Source organism: Triturus cristatus, chromosome 10, assembly GCF_964204655.1.
Source record: "Triturus cristatus chromosome 10, aTriCri1.1, whole genome shotgun sequence".
Classification (NCBI taxonomy): Eukaryota; Metazoa; Chordata; class Amphibia; order Caudata; family Salamandridae; genus Triturus; species Triturus cristatus.
This window is the reverse complement of record NC_140593.1, coordinates 1,039,592,649-1,039,607,710: the sequence shown is the minus strand read 5'-3', so window position 1 is coordinate 1,039,607,710 and position 15,062 is coordinate 1,039,592,649.

The window sequence follows — 15,062 nt, the reverse complement described above, 5'->3', positions numbered from 1 at the left end:
TGGAAAACTTTAGGTTTAAGTTGTTTTTTTGATTGGAACGATGAGTCCAATTTGGGATCCATCAAGACATTAAAGTCACCCGCCATCACAATATCCCCGGACACCGTCAATAGAGATTGGAACATATCTTCAAACATATTAGAATCATCATTTAATGGGCCATAACAACTAAGAAAGGTAAGAGGTCTCTGTCTATTTTTAACTCTACATGAGACCCAGCACCAACGCCCTGAGCCTCCTTCTTCTGCATGAATAATTTCCGCATGTATGTTCTTATTTAAAAATATCGCCACCCCTCGTTTAGATTCGTTACATGATGCGAAACACCGAAATGAAGCCCAAGATTTAAACATCGAAAACTGATCTATCTTAAGAGAGGATATATGAGTCACCTGAAATAGAATTACAGAAGGATTTTTTGCCGTGATCCAAATTTCCACAGCTCGCCTTTTGTTGATATTTTTTAAACCATTAACATTGAGAGAAAACAATTTCAAACTCTCCTTGCTTGACAAAGACATCTTAAATTATCTAAATGTGAGCAGACATCTTCAGGCCTCACCTTGTCCACTGTAGACATTCTGGCATTATGAATTGACACAAACTTACATAAAAAAAAACACCTGGCACCATCAACTTCGTTTTTTGTTATAACCCACCCATCACCCCCCTGACCCACCTCCCTCAGAACTCTCCCCCACCCATCACCACCCTCACCCCCCTAAGCCCTCCCCACCAATGGCCCAGCTTCCCCTTCCCACGCTGACCATCGGGACCTACCCCACTCCATTGGGGTGACCTGTCGCACCCCCTAGGCCCCCTGGATTCCACACTCCCTCATGTTCTACTGACCCCCCCACCCAACCCCTCCATACAGTCTGCACCCACAAAAAATCAAAACTCATCACATCTATGAACACAAAAAAAGCTCTACACAAATTCCTCCAAATTTTAACCTGATGAAGAATTCGAGATCTCCCTGAGCAAGTCCTGTGCTGCTGCAATATCAGATAACATAAAGAATTTGCCTTTCACTAAAACTTTAAGCTTGGACTGTTGCACTATTGTGGCTTGGTCCCCTTTAGCTTTAAATAACTGTAACATTTGGACAAACTCTTTTCTTCTCCGAGCAGCAGAAGCGGACATGTCTGAAAAAATGCGATATTTCACAGTTTCATTAACAAAAAATTGTCCTTTCTGAATTGCCGTCGCGAGAATAGTCTCTTTAATCCGTGTGTCGGAAAAATGTAATAGAATTGTTCGAGGGAGGGAGGAATTTGGAAAAGGTTAAGCGGGAACTCGATGTGCTCGCGTAATGGTTAGGTCCCCCTCGTGATTGGGAATCACTTTCAATTTTAAAAAAGAGGTAACCCACTGCAGCGTGCTAGAACCTTCAAGACCTTCGGGGACCCCCAGTATACGAAGGTTTGATCGACGATTATAATTCTCCAAATCATCTAATTTAGATTCTAGTAAACGTGAAGTAAGGGAAAGCTGATTTGCGTCTTTTTTGACCTCGATCATTTGATCCTCCAGATTAGAGATGCGAGTTTCGGCTTCTTGGAGCCGAGCAGGGAATGTAGAGAAGAGATCCTCCATTTTGTCCAGGCGCTGATTAATCAAAGCAAGCTCAGATTTCTGAAACCTCTTCAACTCTCGGACCTCATCGAGAATTAGATTTAACATATCTTTAACTGACATCTGAATCTCCCCAACGGTCTCAGTGTCCAAATCTAACAAAGGACTGAGGTGACTGACGTTAGAAACAGAGTTAACTAGGGTAATTGGAAGCTTGTCAATGAGCGATTCAGCGATCACCGTACTTCCCAAAGTCAAAGCGTCTTTCTGAGTATCATCCGTAATTTTCAAAGAGTGTACCAAAAATATCTTTAAGTGAAGATGTCGAAATTGTAGAAAGTGTAGAAGGTGCCACAAGGTTAGACTTATGCAAGAAATTTGGAGGTTGAATAATTGAAGTAGAGGAAGAAGGACAGATTTGAGCGGAGGTGCTCTGACAAGGTACAGCACTTTTCTTATCAAAAAGAGGGAATGGTTTAGCGCCCTTAAGCACCTCCATTAAGCTGTCCTGCTTAGAAGTGAAATCCTGAATAGGTGAAGAGCGTGCTACCTCTACACAGTGAGAAGCCTCTAAATCCGGAGTCGGAGTCTCCCCGAAAGATTCCTCCAGCTCTTCCGAGCTTCCCTCACTGTCATTTTTTTCCTTCACATCGCCTTTATCACCAGTAGCATCTTTATTTAATAATTTGGCTGCATTCCTCGCTTCTTTGACCTGAATGCGCAGAGCCTTTGCTTTACGAGTATTCATTAATTTCCCCATGTTTAGAAAAAACAGTAGTAATGGTTGCTCCCTTAAGTTTTAGTCCCAGTTTAGTCCCGGGACCTCTAGGTCCCTGGGGTCCAATAACACGGAGTGAAAGAAAAAAGCAGCAACAGTGACAATAAAAACCAAAAAAAAAAACAAAAAAAAAGATTTTTTTTGTTTTCCGCTACCTGAGCACAGAATAGGACTTCAAACTCCCAATCCACGTCGCCGAATACTGTTAATCCGTATGGGCAAAATCACAAAGTCTCAGATAAACTAGCAGCTTCTCCAGCTTCTCCCACTCCGGGCTGCGCTGCAGGCGAAACTGAAAATGTAAGGAGCTGCTCCGCTCCGATAAGAAAAGGCACTCCGCTAAGCGAGTTCAAGCTTTTCAGAACGCCGCCACCAGCCGCCCTGAGCCTCTGCCTCAACCACGAAGCACAAAGCACAAAGCAGATACGGCGTGAGGCTGGAAACTGGAGACTAGAGATGCCGAAGAACACAGATAAATTGAAGATGGAAAGAGCTGCTCCACTCCAACAGAAAGAGCCGCTATGCCCCCCGTCGAACTCAGGCTTCAAAGGACGAGAACACAGATAAATTGAAAATCGAAAAAGCTGCTCCACTCCAACAGAAAGAGCCGCTATGCTCCTGTCGAACTCAGGCTTCAAAGGACGATGAATCCACCCGATGAGGAAAACGCCGCCCGCCAGCCGCCATCAGCCTCTGCTGGAGCGGCACAGCCTCGAGGAGGAGGGGAGGAGTCAGGAACCGAGAATCCTCAGGTGTGCATGGAGGCGTGGATCTCCATACACCGGCCACTATTATTATTGGGAAAGATGCTGCCACATCTATTGCTGTTAGGGCCATAAAAAATTCCTTTGAACATCGTATACAGGCTCTTAGTGCTTTAAGACAACAAAATCCCTCTAGAAATATTAAAGATCAACTGAATGAAGCCAAACGTGAATTTAGTACATATCTATTTGAGCAAGGAGAGGCGTTTTTTCGTAGTCAATATCAGAGAGTCTACGAAGAAAGTAATTTTACGGGTAGATTTCTGGCTTGGCAGGCTAAAGAACAAGTTGCCTCCAATCTAATTCGGGGTTTAATGTGTCCCGTTACCAATCAATTTATAACTGACTCGGATGGGATAGGTAAGATAATGCATTCCCACTATAAAAAAATATATAGCCATCAGTATGAAATAGATCAGCTAAAACTAAATGCTTTTCTGAGAAGGGATGTGGTCCCTTCCCTCTCCGAATCCGAGCAACTAAATATGGTAAGTGAATTCTCCTTAGAAGAGGTACAATCGGTAGTGCAAGAACTTCCATCAGGAAAAGCCTCCGGCCCAGATGGATTACCCGCGGAATTTTTTAAAGTTTTTTTTCCTGCCTTTTCTGATATTTTTTGACAACTTCTCAATTCCATGCTCATTGGAGCCTCCATCCCTGACTCGTTTCGCGAGGGCACTGTGGTTAGCTTTCTGAAGAAGGGGAAGGATGCTAGGGATCCTAATTCATATCGTCCCATTACCCTTTTAAACTCGGACTATAAGATTGTTACTAAATTACTTGCTATTCGATTCAATCATATCGCTCCGGATTTGATTCATGAAGATCAAAACGGGTTTATTGCCGGCAGACAATTGATGACTAATACCCACTATCTTTCGGAAGCCCTGGATTACTTTCACACACTGAGGATCCCAGCTTTAATTATGTTATTTGACGCAGAAAAAGCTTTTGATTTGGTGGTCTGGGAGACACTTTTTATTATTTTGCAATATTTTCATATTCCATTAATTATTATTAATTTTATTTGTATTCTTTACACGGGTGCCAAAGCAAATATTATTATTAATTCACTAACAGTAGGATCAGTGTTAGTCAATCGGGGTACACGTCAGGGCTGTCCCTTATCACCGATTCTTTTTGCTTTTTTTATCGAACCCCTTGCAATCGCAATTTGGCAGTGTGTAGAGATTTCGCCCCCGATCCCATTAATGTCAAAGATAAAACTATACGCTGATGATATTATGCTTCCTATTAAATCCGATTTGCAGTCACAAGTTCGCGTATTCCAGCTTTTCGCGGAATTTGAGACTTTCGGAGGCTATCGTATTAACAAAACAAAAACAGAAATATTGGTCTGTGGCAATCATAAACCCGAATTACATCCGGATTTAAGGGGCTGTATTAATAATAAACCCAAAAGATATCTCGGGTTTTTTTTACAGCTTCAGTTCAAGATCTCTACAGTCTTAATTTTGATCCCCTTCTTCGGAAAGTCGGCTCAATGCTCACTCGCTGGAATAAATTACCACTATCAATCTTGGGCCGAGTTGCTTTGATTAAAATGTCAATTTTACCATTGTTCAATTTTTTGTTTTCAACGACTCCCTGCTTTCTTCCGGGTATTTTTTTTCCTCAAATTGAATCCATGTTTTTGCGCTTTTTGTGGGCACATAAAACGCCTCGTATTGCGCTGAATATTCTTTATGAGGAATTAGATAATGGAGGCCTTGCACTACCGAATATTAGAGATTATTACAATGCTTACTTTGCTCAGTATCTGACCCGATTTAAATCTCCAACATCAAACTCTAACGCATTTATTAGTTTTTTCTTTGATTTAATTTTTCCCGGAAAGTCAAATTTCATCCCCCCTTCAAGTTCCTAAATCTCCCAAGCTGGTTAGGTATAAAATAATTGCCTGGTTTTTTAGGAAGCGTACGGCTATGCTTAGAAGATATTCTCTTTCTCTGTTTAATTCTTCCTCTTTATTGATTAATTTATTCTCATTTTATGGGCATGGGTTTGGATCTGATTTAATGGGTCATTGGACATATGCTGGATTTAGTAAAGTGGGTGATTTTTTGGACCAAACAAGGTGGATAACTCCGCCGGAGATGCGATTATTAATTGCAAGAAATGTTTTGTTAGCCGGGTCTTACATTTACATTTATCAATTCCTGCTGCAACATGCTCCCATTTCTTTTACTCAGATTTCTACTCTTAACAATGATCTTTTTTTTAATATTACTTTGATAAAGGAAAGCCGGAGAGTGGAAGCGTTGCCTTGCTCTGTCTAGACAAAGGGATCTGGGCGCTAAAGTCGTAAAAAAATGGTGGGAACAAGAAAATCATGTATTGACATTGTCCACGTGGCGAACCATTAATAAGTTTAATTTTTCCACATTACGGGGAGCTAACTGGCGCAGAATGTTATTTTTTGGAAAATGGCTTTTGTATCGTACTCCAGCGGTAATAGCCAAAATGTATAGCAACCATCTTCCGAATTGTTTTCGATGCTTAAATTTCGCCCCTGCTAATTGGACTCATGTAATAGCCGATTGCTGTATGGTAAAAGCATTCTGTGATGACATTTTTGTTTTTTTAAGCGCTAATTCTCATATTCAGATATCTTCAAATGTCAAACTGATGCTCTATGGCTTCGATCCGCACCTCAATTTATCTGAATCCTTTGCTAAATTAGTTTATATTTGCATGGCAGTTGCCAGATCGTTGTTACTTCAAAACTGGCGTACAAATCAGACTTCATCTATGTATGAATGGTTATCTAAAATGCGTAGAGTAAAGATAAGTGAGCGAAGCTATGCCTTGAGGATTGGGGGGGGAAGAAAATGTGAAAAATTGTGGGGGGCTTTCTTTGTTTAATTTGTAAACATCTTTTCGAAAGCGGGGTATACTATATGAGAAAGTACTTAATGGTTTGTTTTTCTGTATTCTGTATATGTATGACACCATTCAATTTCAATAAAACATTTTTTTTTTAAAACCAAAAAAAAAACCCATAAGGGGTAGTTCGGACTGATACAAGGTGCCCACTAGAACTAGTGGACAGCATATATCAGGCCACCTTCTCACAACAGTATTATTCATTTGTGTTTGAATGTGCATACACATTAAATGTGCACCATTGATTTAATACTTTAAGTTGTCCTGACTAGGCCTGCTTTTCATTCTGCATAAAAGGGTGTTTTCCATTTCTGTTTGCATATCTTTTTCCTTGCAGGTGCGTTTACATGGTTTGTTAGCTTGAGAATAGATACAACACTGTACCAGAGTCAGTCAGTCAAATAACTTTATTCGATTCAGAAGAATCATAAAAGTACACAAAAAAGAGAACATACAATTGAAAATAAAAAGTTTCTACACCAGAATTTAGAATATACAGGACAATGACAGATTACAGTCTGATCACACGACCCCTATAAATTACTTTTACATTGCATAACGTTTCCTTATTATAAAAACAATTTTGATAAAACTAAGCACAGAGCTGTAAATAGAAACAGTTGATAATGAACATAAATAATTAAAACCCTCCTTATAGGAGCAGGGAGACATTGTGTTTAAAATCGGTTTAAGGACACGCACCCTGGGGTCTTTATATAATGTGCAAAATAGCATAATGTGCATTGTGGGCGATAAAATTATCGCCGCTTTAGCGGCAGAAAACTGCCGCTAAAACGGCGATAATGGGCTTGATAATATGCTATATGGAATTCCAATTGAAGCAAATGTTAGATGTGAAGGACGTCTAACATGAGCTTCAATAGGAATTCCATAGAGCATATCATCAAGCCCATTATCGCCGTTTTAGCGGCAGTTTTCTGCCGCTAAAGCGGCGATAATTTTATCGCCTGTTTTGATAATATGCCCCCGAAGATCGTTCAAAAAAAATATCACCCTACTGGAGTGAATACAAAATGTAGACCCAATGGAATAATATTTCCATTAACGATATTTAAGCCATATTCTTTACGTCAGACAACAATTTTACCATTGATATTATGACATCATGCAACCACACGTCGAGCTTGGGATAGTAAATCAACACTCACCTACATGTAGGGATTTTGACAACATAGTACTAGCGGTCGATATTCTGTACTTGATTTTGACGTAGGCGATAGTTTGTCACCCGATAGTGTGACGTTCACCCGCCAAGCGCCTCGCTTCTCCTGCTCACTGCTTCCGCCAGGCGGTTCGGGTCGAGCCGTGAATGAGTAGGCAACAGTATCAAAACGAGGACAGCTTGCAGCAGTGAAGGTTGTTGCCCACGTGACCGTTTTAGGAGCACACATGTATAATAAAAACAATATTTTTTAAAACGCAGTTACAAAGTTCGACCTCAACATTTGCATTTACTCACACACCGATAGTTACCTTTCGAGGAGTCAAGTGGCGCAACGGAAAAATGATGGGGCCCCTTGCAGAATGCGCATAGGGCCACGGAGTCTCCCTTATCTCACAGCTATTCAGCTATATAACCACCCCCCTCCCAAGATCCACCCCCTCCCCGCTGCAAGGCCTCAGAGGCCCACGCTACCTGGGGGGAGTCATGTCTCGCTATATGACCTTTTCAGAACTGAGTTCTGTTCCCTGGTTTCCAGGAACTGTTGGTGACCTTTCGAGAATGTCTTGCAGGAATCTATACATCTTGCAAAACAGCTCGCACAGTTTATCCCGCTGAACCATCTGCATAAATTATAGGGAAAAACATTAGATTTCAATGTGTCAGCTACAGTTTTGTGAGCAGCATGCGACTGCCTTGGGCCCCAGATCTAGTCTGGTGGCCGGCTGCCATGCTGGGATGCAAAGTATTGAGATTGCACCCCAACTGGGGGCAGTTTCCTTGCCAGAAGTAGCTGGGTGGGCGTGGCTACCAGGGTCCGGCAATGTCATGCTTGTGCCCCTGTTAGACCTGTCAGCCCTTTGGGTGGTCCCTCCTCATCATTATTTATTTTGTCCCACTTTTGCCTCAAACCCTGTTTGAATTTTTCCTTTTTGGGAACCACCAGACTTTTTCGTGTTGCTACAGATTCAGGGAGCCATTTTAGCTAACCCTGAAACTTCTGTCTGAGGGCCTGGAGCACAAAATGGAGGCCACCTGTGACATCACCAGCATCCACTGGAACCTACCAGCACCTTCCAGAACATTCCAGAACTCTGTGACAGTTGGAGGCGGTTTAGAATGTTGGGAGGTTAAGACAGAGTGTTGGCAGTTGGAGCTGGCAGTTGGCACCTGACTGGTGAAGAGAGAGGAGCACAACAGTGAAGGAGGAAGGAGTGAAGCAGCAGGGGTGGAAACTTGTGCCTGGAGTGGGGTCCATAAACCCACCCTTGATACTTGTCCCTACTGATGGATCCCAGCCTATAGCCCTGTGTGGGAAGAAGACAGAAGAAACTTATCCTAAGGACCTGGACAGCAGGAACAGGCCTTAGAACCAAGAAAACAGCAAGATTCTGACCTGAGAACTGGTTTCCCTGGAGTCCGGCGTCGAGTAGCCTGAAGACCTGGAGCCCGAGGTGGAGAAGCGGCGCTGACTGAAGTAGCAGACGTCGTACCCGGAGCCGCCTGAGGTCGTGAGAGGGCGCCGACGGAGGTCGTGAGGAATACCAGAGGTCGAGGAGGAAGTGAACCGAGGTCGAGCGAGCGGCGTCATCGGAGGAGTGAAGTCCGCCCTCCGGAGTCGTCGGAGACCGAGGTAGAGGTGAACCGGAGGTCGGGAGTGAGGATCGCACTCCGGAGTCGCCCGGAGCCTGTGAGGAGGAGCACCGGAGGTCGGGGGTGAGGATCGCACCCCGGAGTCGCCGGAAGTCGACATCGAGGCCAGGCCGGCCGACGTCATTGGAGCCGAGAGCGCCATCGGACCGGAGCCGCCCGAAGTCGACATCGTGAAGAGACTGCCCGACGCCGTCGAATCGGAGGTCGAGATCGAACCGAGGCCACCGACATCGGACCGGAACCGCCTGCCGGCGTCGTCAAAGAACTGACATTGTGCCGAGGCCGCCGAGACCGAACCGGAACCGCCTCACGGCATCGACACGACTCCAGCGGCGTCGGAACATCAGAAAAAGGGCAGTAAGTGGAGTAGAGGGCGCCTAAGGCCCTGTGGAGACCTGAGAGACTGCTCTAAGGGGCTAGGGAGGTGCTGAAACCCACCTGACTGTGCCTGGGGTGAACTGGGACTAACCTAGAGAGGTTGTGTGGAGAGAGAAAGCCAGGGCACTGGTATACCCCCCTTGGATCTACCTCAGATTAGGCCTCAGCCTTGTCCCAGCCAGGGAGTAGCCCCCCCTCAAGCCTTCCACAACCCTACAAGCTGTGCCTGGGCCATATCAGCCCTTAAGAATTGAAGTGTCATCTGATTATATGAGGGTTGCTGTATACTTTTAATTATTTATTGGGGATACTGTATTTATTGAGTTTTTTACCTATTTATTGCTGCACTATATTTATAGGTCCACAGGACTTGTTGGTGTACAATATTTATTGGTACAGTATTTATTGCCTCAAAGTAATTAATTGTCTGTATATATTGCACTTGTATTTATGCCCTGTTATTTATGATCACCCCTATTTATTTCATCAAACAGCCAATATTTATTTGACCTGCACTAATTGAAATTTGTATATTGTGATTGACTTATTTATTTTTCCAATCAGCAACTAAGAGAAAAAGATAAAGAGAGATATTTTCATAATTTTTACGGTGTAGAGTCGTTTTTGGAACGGATGCACGCATGGTTATTGTATGGGTATATTGTATGCTTAGCACTGCGCCTGTTTCCTGACCACTCGAGCCAAGCTACCACAGTGTGTCCGGAAGACCACCACCACCCTTTCTAGTGTGGGAGTGGTTTTCCAACATAAATTGGTGTTCAGTGGTGGGATAGAGCTGTGCCTACATATACTCAACAATAACTGTGGGTAGTCCATAGGCCTACACCGGGAGTTTTCTCACAGCGGCCTTCCTAATTGTGGGTTTTTGGTTTTTTCCAAATTTACTCTGGTGGTGGGAGGAGGTATTATTAAAGGTACCCCCCTACATTGTTACTGCACAAAACCTGTCCTCTAACCTGAGTGGGCAAGATGGAGTTTGTACTAGAAAATCTAGAAACGTACACTGTGGCCCAACTCAGGGGGTTTTGCCAGCGGGAGGGGGTGTACTGTCCCCCAGGAGCAAAGAAGGGTGCACTCCAAACCAGCTTAAGGGCTTGGGGGGAGGCACGCCGAGAAAGCAAGGCTGAGGAGGAAGACAGGGATGGAGAGCCTGACCCCGAGGGGGCTGAGATGTACCAACCTGAGGTGGGGAACCTATCAGCAGGGCCCAGGACACTTTCTAGGAAGGGCAGCACTGTCTCTAGTGGGGGCTTATCCGAAGTGGAGTTAGCAGATCGGAGGGAGAAAAGACAGCTCACATGGGACTTAGCAAAGCTGGAGAAGGAGAAGGAGGAACAGAGGTTGGCTCATGAGACGGAGAAAGAGAGGATGGCTCATGAGATAAGACTGAAAGAGATAGAGCTTCAGATCTTAAGAATTGGGGCACCAACTGTTCCTAATGGTGGCAGCAAAGACCAAGAAATCACCAGGGAATCCAAACCTTACCTGCCAAAGGACATAGTAGCTAGCTATGGGGCGGGTGACGACATCGCCAAGTGGCTAGCAGCCTATGAGGTCTCGTTGAGGGCCCATGGGGTTCCAGTGAAGTATTGGGGAGGAGGATTGTATAGGTACATGCCTCCAGCTGGTAGGGATGCTTTATTGGCCCTCGAAGAGGATGAGCAGACCCACTACCCCACCATGAAACTGGCGCTCATCAGAAAGTTTGGACTAACACCTGAAAAGTACAGACAGAAGTTCAGGGGTAGTCACAAACTGGGCACACAGAATTGGGTGGACTTCCTGGACTATGCAAAGAAGGCACTGGAAGGTTGGATTCAGGGCAGTGAAGTAAGGAACTACGAGGAGCTGTTTGACCTAGTACTGAAGGAACACCTACTCGAGAAATGTTTCCCTGAACTGCGGCAACACCTGGTGGATAGCAAGCTGACCAGCCCCCGGAAGCTTGCTGAGGAGGCGGACATTTGGGCCAGTACCCGGGTGTCCACAAGGGGGACTGGAGGGGATACTCAAAAGGCCGGACAGGGCGCCCCCCAGAAGAAAGAGGGAGGGGAAAAGAAAAAGGAGTTCTCCAAAGGCCCCCAAAATAACTTCCAAGGGAAGGGAACAGGATTCACCTCTAAGGCTAACCCACCCAGAAACCCTAATCCTGGCCAGAGTCAGCAGCCAAGGGTTGTCCATTGCTACGAGTGCGGTGGCGTTGGACACTATAAAGGAGATCCGAAGTGTCAGAAACGATCACCCCCTCCCACTGGAGGAAAGCCCCCCGGAGTAGCTAGTGTAGTGCTCGGGGAGGAGATGCCCTTAACTAAGGGAAGGGAGTGGGCGGGTGTCACTCTAGTGTCCCTGGGAGAACGGGAGATGGTTCCTAAGATCCAGGTGCCCGCAAATACCGCAAAGTATGGGCAGTGGATCACCATCAACGGCCAAAGAGGGGAGGCTCTGAGAGACACAGGAGCCAGTATGACTATGGTGCGTAGCCAGCTGGTGTCTCCAGAGCAGGTAATTCCCGATGTACTCCACCCAGCCGCGATGGCTGACGGCAGAACAGGTCACTATCCCGTGGCCGAGGTTCCCTTTGAATGGGGGGGGGTTGCAGGTTCACTTCGAGTTGCCGTAAGCCCTGCCGTGCCAGTCGATTGTCTGCTGGGCAATGACATGGAGCACAACGCTTGGAAGGAGGTGGAATACCGGACTCACACCGAGATGCTGGGTACACCTGACTGGGCCTGTGTTAGCACAAGGTCCGAGACTACCCGAAGAGGGAGTTCAGTCCGGCTGGAGCCTGGAACAAAGGCCCAGCCAGCTGCCAGTCAAGGGAAGAACCGAGGACAGGAGGAGCCTGCCTCGGCGTCTCCACCCCGTAGGACGGATAGGCCACCGGAGGTGGTGGGCCAGGAGTCTGCGGAGGGGGACGTTACCAACCTGGAGGACTTACCCATCCCGGCCGAGTGGCACGTGGAGGGAGGCCCGTCCAGGGAGGAATTCTGCCAGGGCCAGAGGGAGTGCCCTACCCTTGAGGGGCTGAGGCGACAGGCCGAAGCCCAGGCAGCAGGGAACGTTGAAGGGAACTACAGTGTTTACTGGGAGGATGGCCTCCTCTACAGTGAACCCAAGGCACCCCTACATGGATCGTCACGAGCCTTGGTAGTTCCTCAACGTTATCGAGCCTTCCTTTTGGAGTTGGCTCACGAGATACCATTGGCAGGACACCTGGGGCAAGACAAGACCTTCGCCCGTCTTGTCCCACACTTTTATTGGCCTCAGATGAAAGTGTCGTCCGATACCTACTGCCGGACATGTGTGTCTTGCCAAGCCAGTGGGAAAACAGGGGTGAAGCTGAAAGCTCCCCTGGAACCACTTCCTGTCGTTAGCACCCCCTTTGAAAGGGTGGGCATCGACATTGTGGGTCCATTAGATCCACCGACTACAGCTGGTCACAGGTTTATCCTGGTTCTGGTGGATCATGCCACACGGTACCCAGAGGCAATACCTCTGAGGACCATAACAGCACCTGTTGTGGCTAGGGCCCTGATGGGAATCTTTACCCGAGTGGGTTTTCCCAAGGAAGTTGTGTCCGACAGGGGGACCAACTTCATGTCAGCATATATGCGGGCAATGTGGAAGGAGTGTGGAGTGACCTACCGGTTCACCACTCCTTACCACCCCCAGACCAATGGTCTGGTGGAGAGGTTTAACAAAACCTTGAAGGGCATGATCAGAAGTCTGCCTGAAAGCCTGCGGAGGAAATGGGACGTCCTCCTACCCTGTTTACTTTTTTCCTACAGGGAAGTGCCACAGAAGGGAGTGGGCTTCAGCCCCTTCGAGCTTCTGTATGGGCACCCTGTACGTGGACCTCTTAACCTGGTGAGAGACGGATGGGAAAGAACTCCCAGAAAGCTCCCCCAGGATGTGGTGAGCTACATGCTGGCCTTCCGGAGCCAAATGGCTAAGTTGTGGAAGCAAGCTTCTGACAACTTGGAAGCCAGCCAAGCAGTGATGAAGGCGTGGTATGACCACAACGCTCACCCGGTGGAGTTGGAGCCTGGCCAGAAGGTGTGGGTGATCGAACCAGGAGAGCTTAGCGCCCTCCAGGATCGCTGGTCAGGACCCTTTGAGGTGTTGGAGAAGAAGGGTAAGGCTACCTACTTGGTGGACCTGAAGACCCCTCGTCAGCCCCTGCGGGTGCTGCATGCCAACCGCCTCAAACCCCACCACGAGAGGCCCGAAGTCATCTTGATGATGGTGACTGACGGAGGAGAGGACGTGGAAAGCGAGCCTCTCCCTGATCTGTTTGCGTCTCAGGAAAAGGATGGGTCGGTGGAGGGAGTGATTCTCTCCCCATCTCTAACTCCTGAACAGCAGGAGGACTGTCGCCAGGTCCTGGGGCAGTACTCCTCGTTGTTCTCCCTTGTCCCGGGTAGGACTCACCTGTGCGTCCATGACGTGGACACAGGAGACAGCCCACCTGTGAAGTCCAAGATCTACCGGATGTCAGACAAGGTGAAGGCCAGCATTCATAGTGAGGTCACTAAGATGCTGGAGCTAGGAGTGATTGAACCTTCTAGCAGCCCCTGGTCCAGTCCGGTGGTGTTAGTACCGAAAGCTGCACCACCGGGTGCCCAACCAGAACTGAGGTTCTGTGTGGACTACCGGGGACTGAATTCAGTGACAAAGACTGATGCACATCCGATCCCTAGGGCGGATGAATTAATTGACCGGCTGGGAGCTGCCCAATATCTAAGTACCTTTGACCTTACCTCTGGGTACTGGCAGATCTCTTTGACTGATGGAGCAAGGGAAAGGTCAGCCTTCTCCACGCCCAATGGCCACTACCAGTTCTGTGTGATGCCCTTTGGGCTCAAGAACGCACCTGCCACGTTTCAGCGCCTGGTAAACCAGATCCTCACCGGAATGGAGAGTTTCTCTGCTGCTTATCTGGATGACATAGCCGTCTTCAGTAACAGCTGGGAGGATCACTTGCGTCACCTGCAAGCTGTTCTCCAGGCCCTGAGACAAGCTGGATTGACGATCAAGGCCAGCAAGTGCCAGATCGGGCAGGGGTCGGTAGTGTACCTTGGACACTTGGTGGGTAGGGGAACGGTGCAACCCCTCCAGGCGAAGATCGAGGCCATCATGGCCTGGGAACCCCCCAAGACACAGACTGAGGTCCGAGCATTTTTGGGCCTCACGGGATACTATCGCCGCTTCGTGAAGGGGTACGGTACCATCGTAGCCCCCCTCACGGAGCTCACGTCCAAGAAACAACCTCGACGGGTAGTCTGGACGGAGGCTTGTCAGCAAGCCTTTGAGAGATTGAAGAAAGCCATGTGCGAGGCCCCGGTCTTAAGGGCCCCAGACTTTTCCAAGAAGTTCATTGTCCAGACAGATGCATCAGAACATGGCATTGGGGCGGTGTTATCGCAACTCAACGAAGAGGGTCTGGATCAACCCGTGGTCTTCCTATCCCGGAGACTACTTCCCAGGGAACAGAAGTGGAGTGCAATAGAGCGTGAAGCCTTTGCAGTGGTATGGGCTCTGAAGAAGCTGCGGCCATACCTGTTTGGCTCGCACTTCCTGGTTCAGACCGACCACAGACCCCTTCGTTGGCTGATGCAAATGAAGGGGGAGAATCCCAAGTTGTTGAGGTGGTCTATTTCCCTACAGGGGATGGACTTTCAGGTGGAACATCGGCCTGGAGTGGACCACGCCAATGCAGACGGTCTCTCAAGGTATTTCCGCCTTAGTGATGAGAACTCCCAAGGGGTTGGGTAGCTCTCCCCACTTTCAGCTGGGGGGG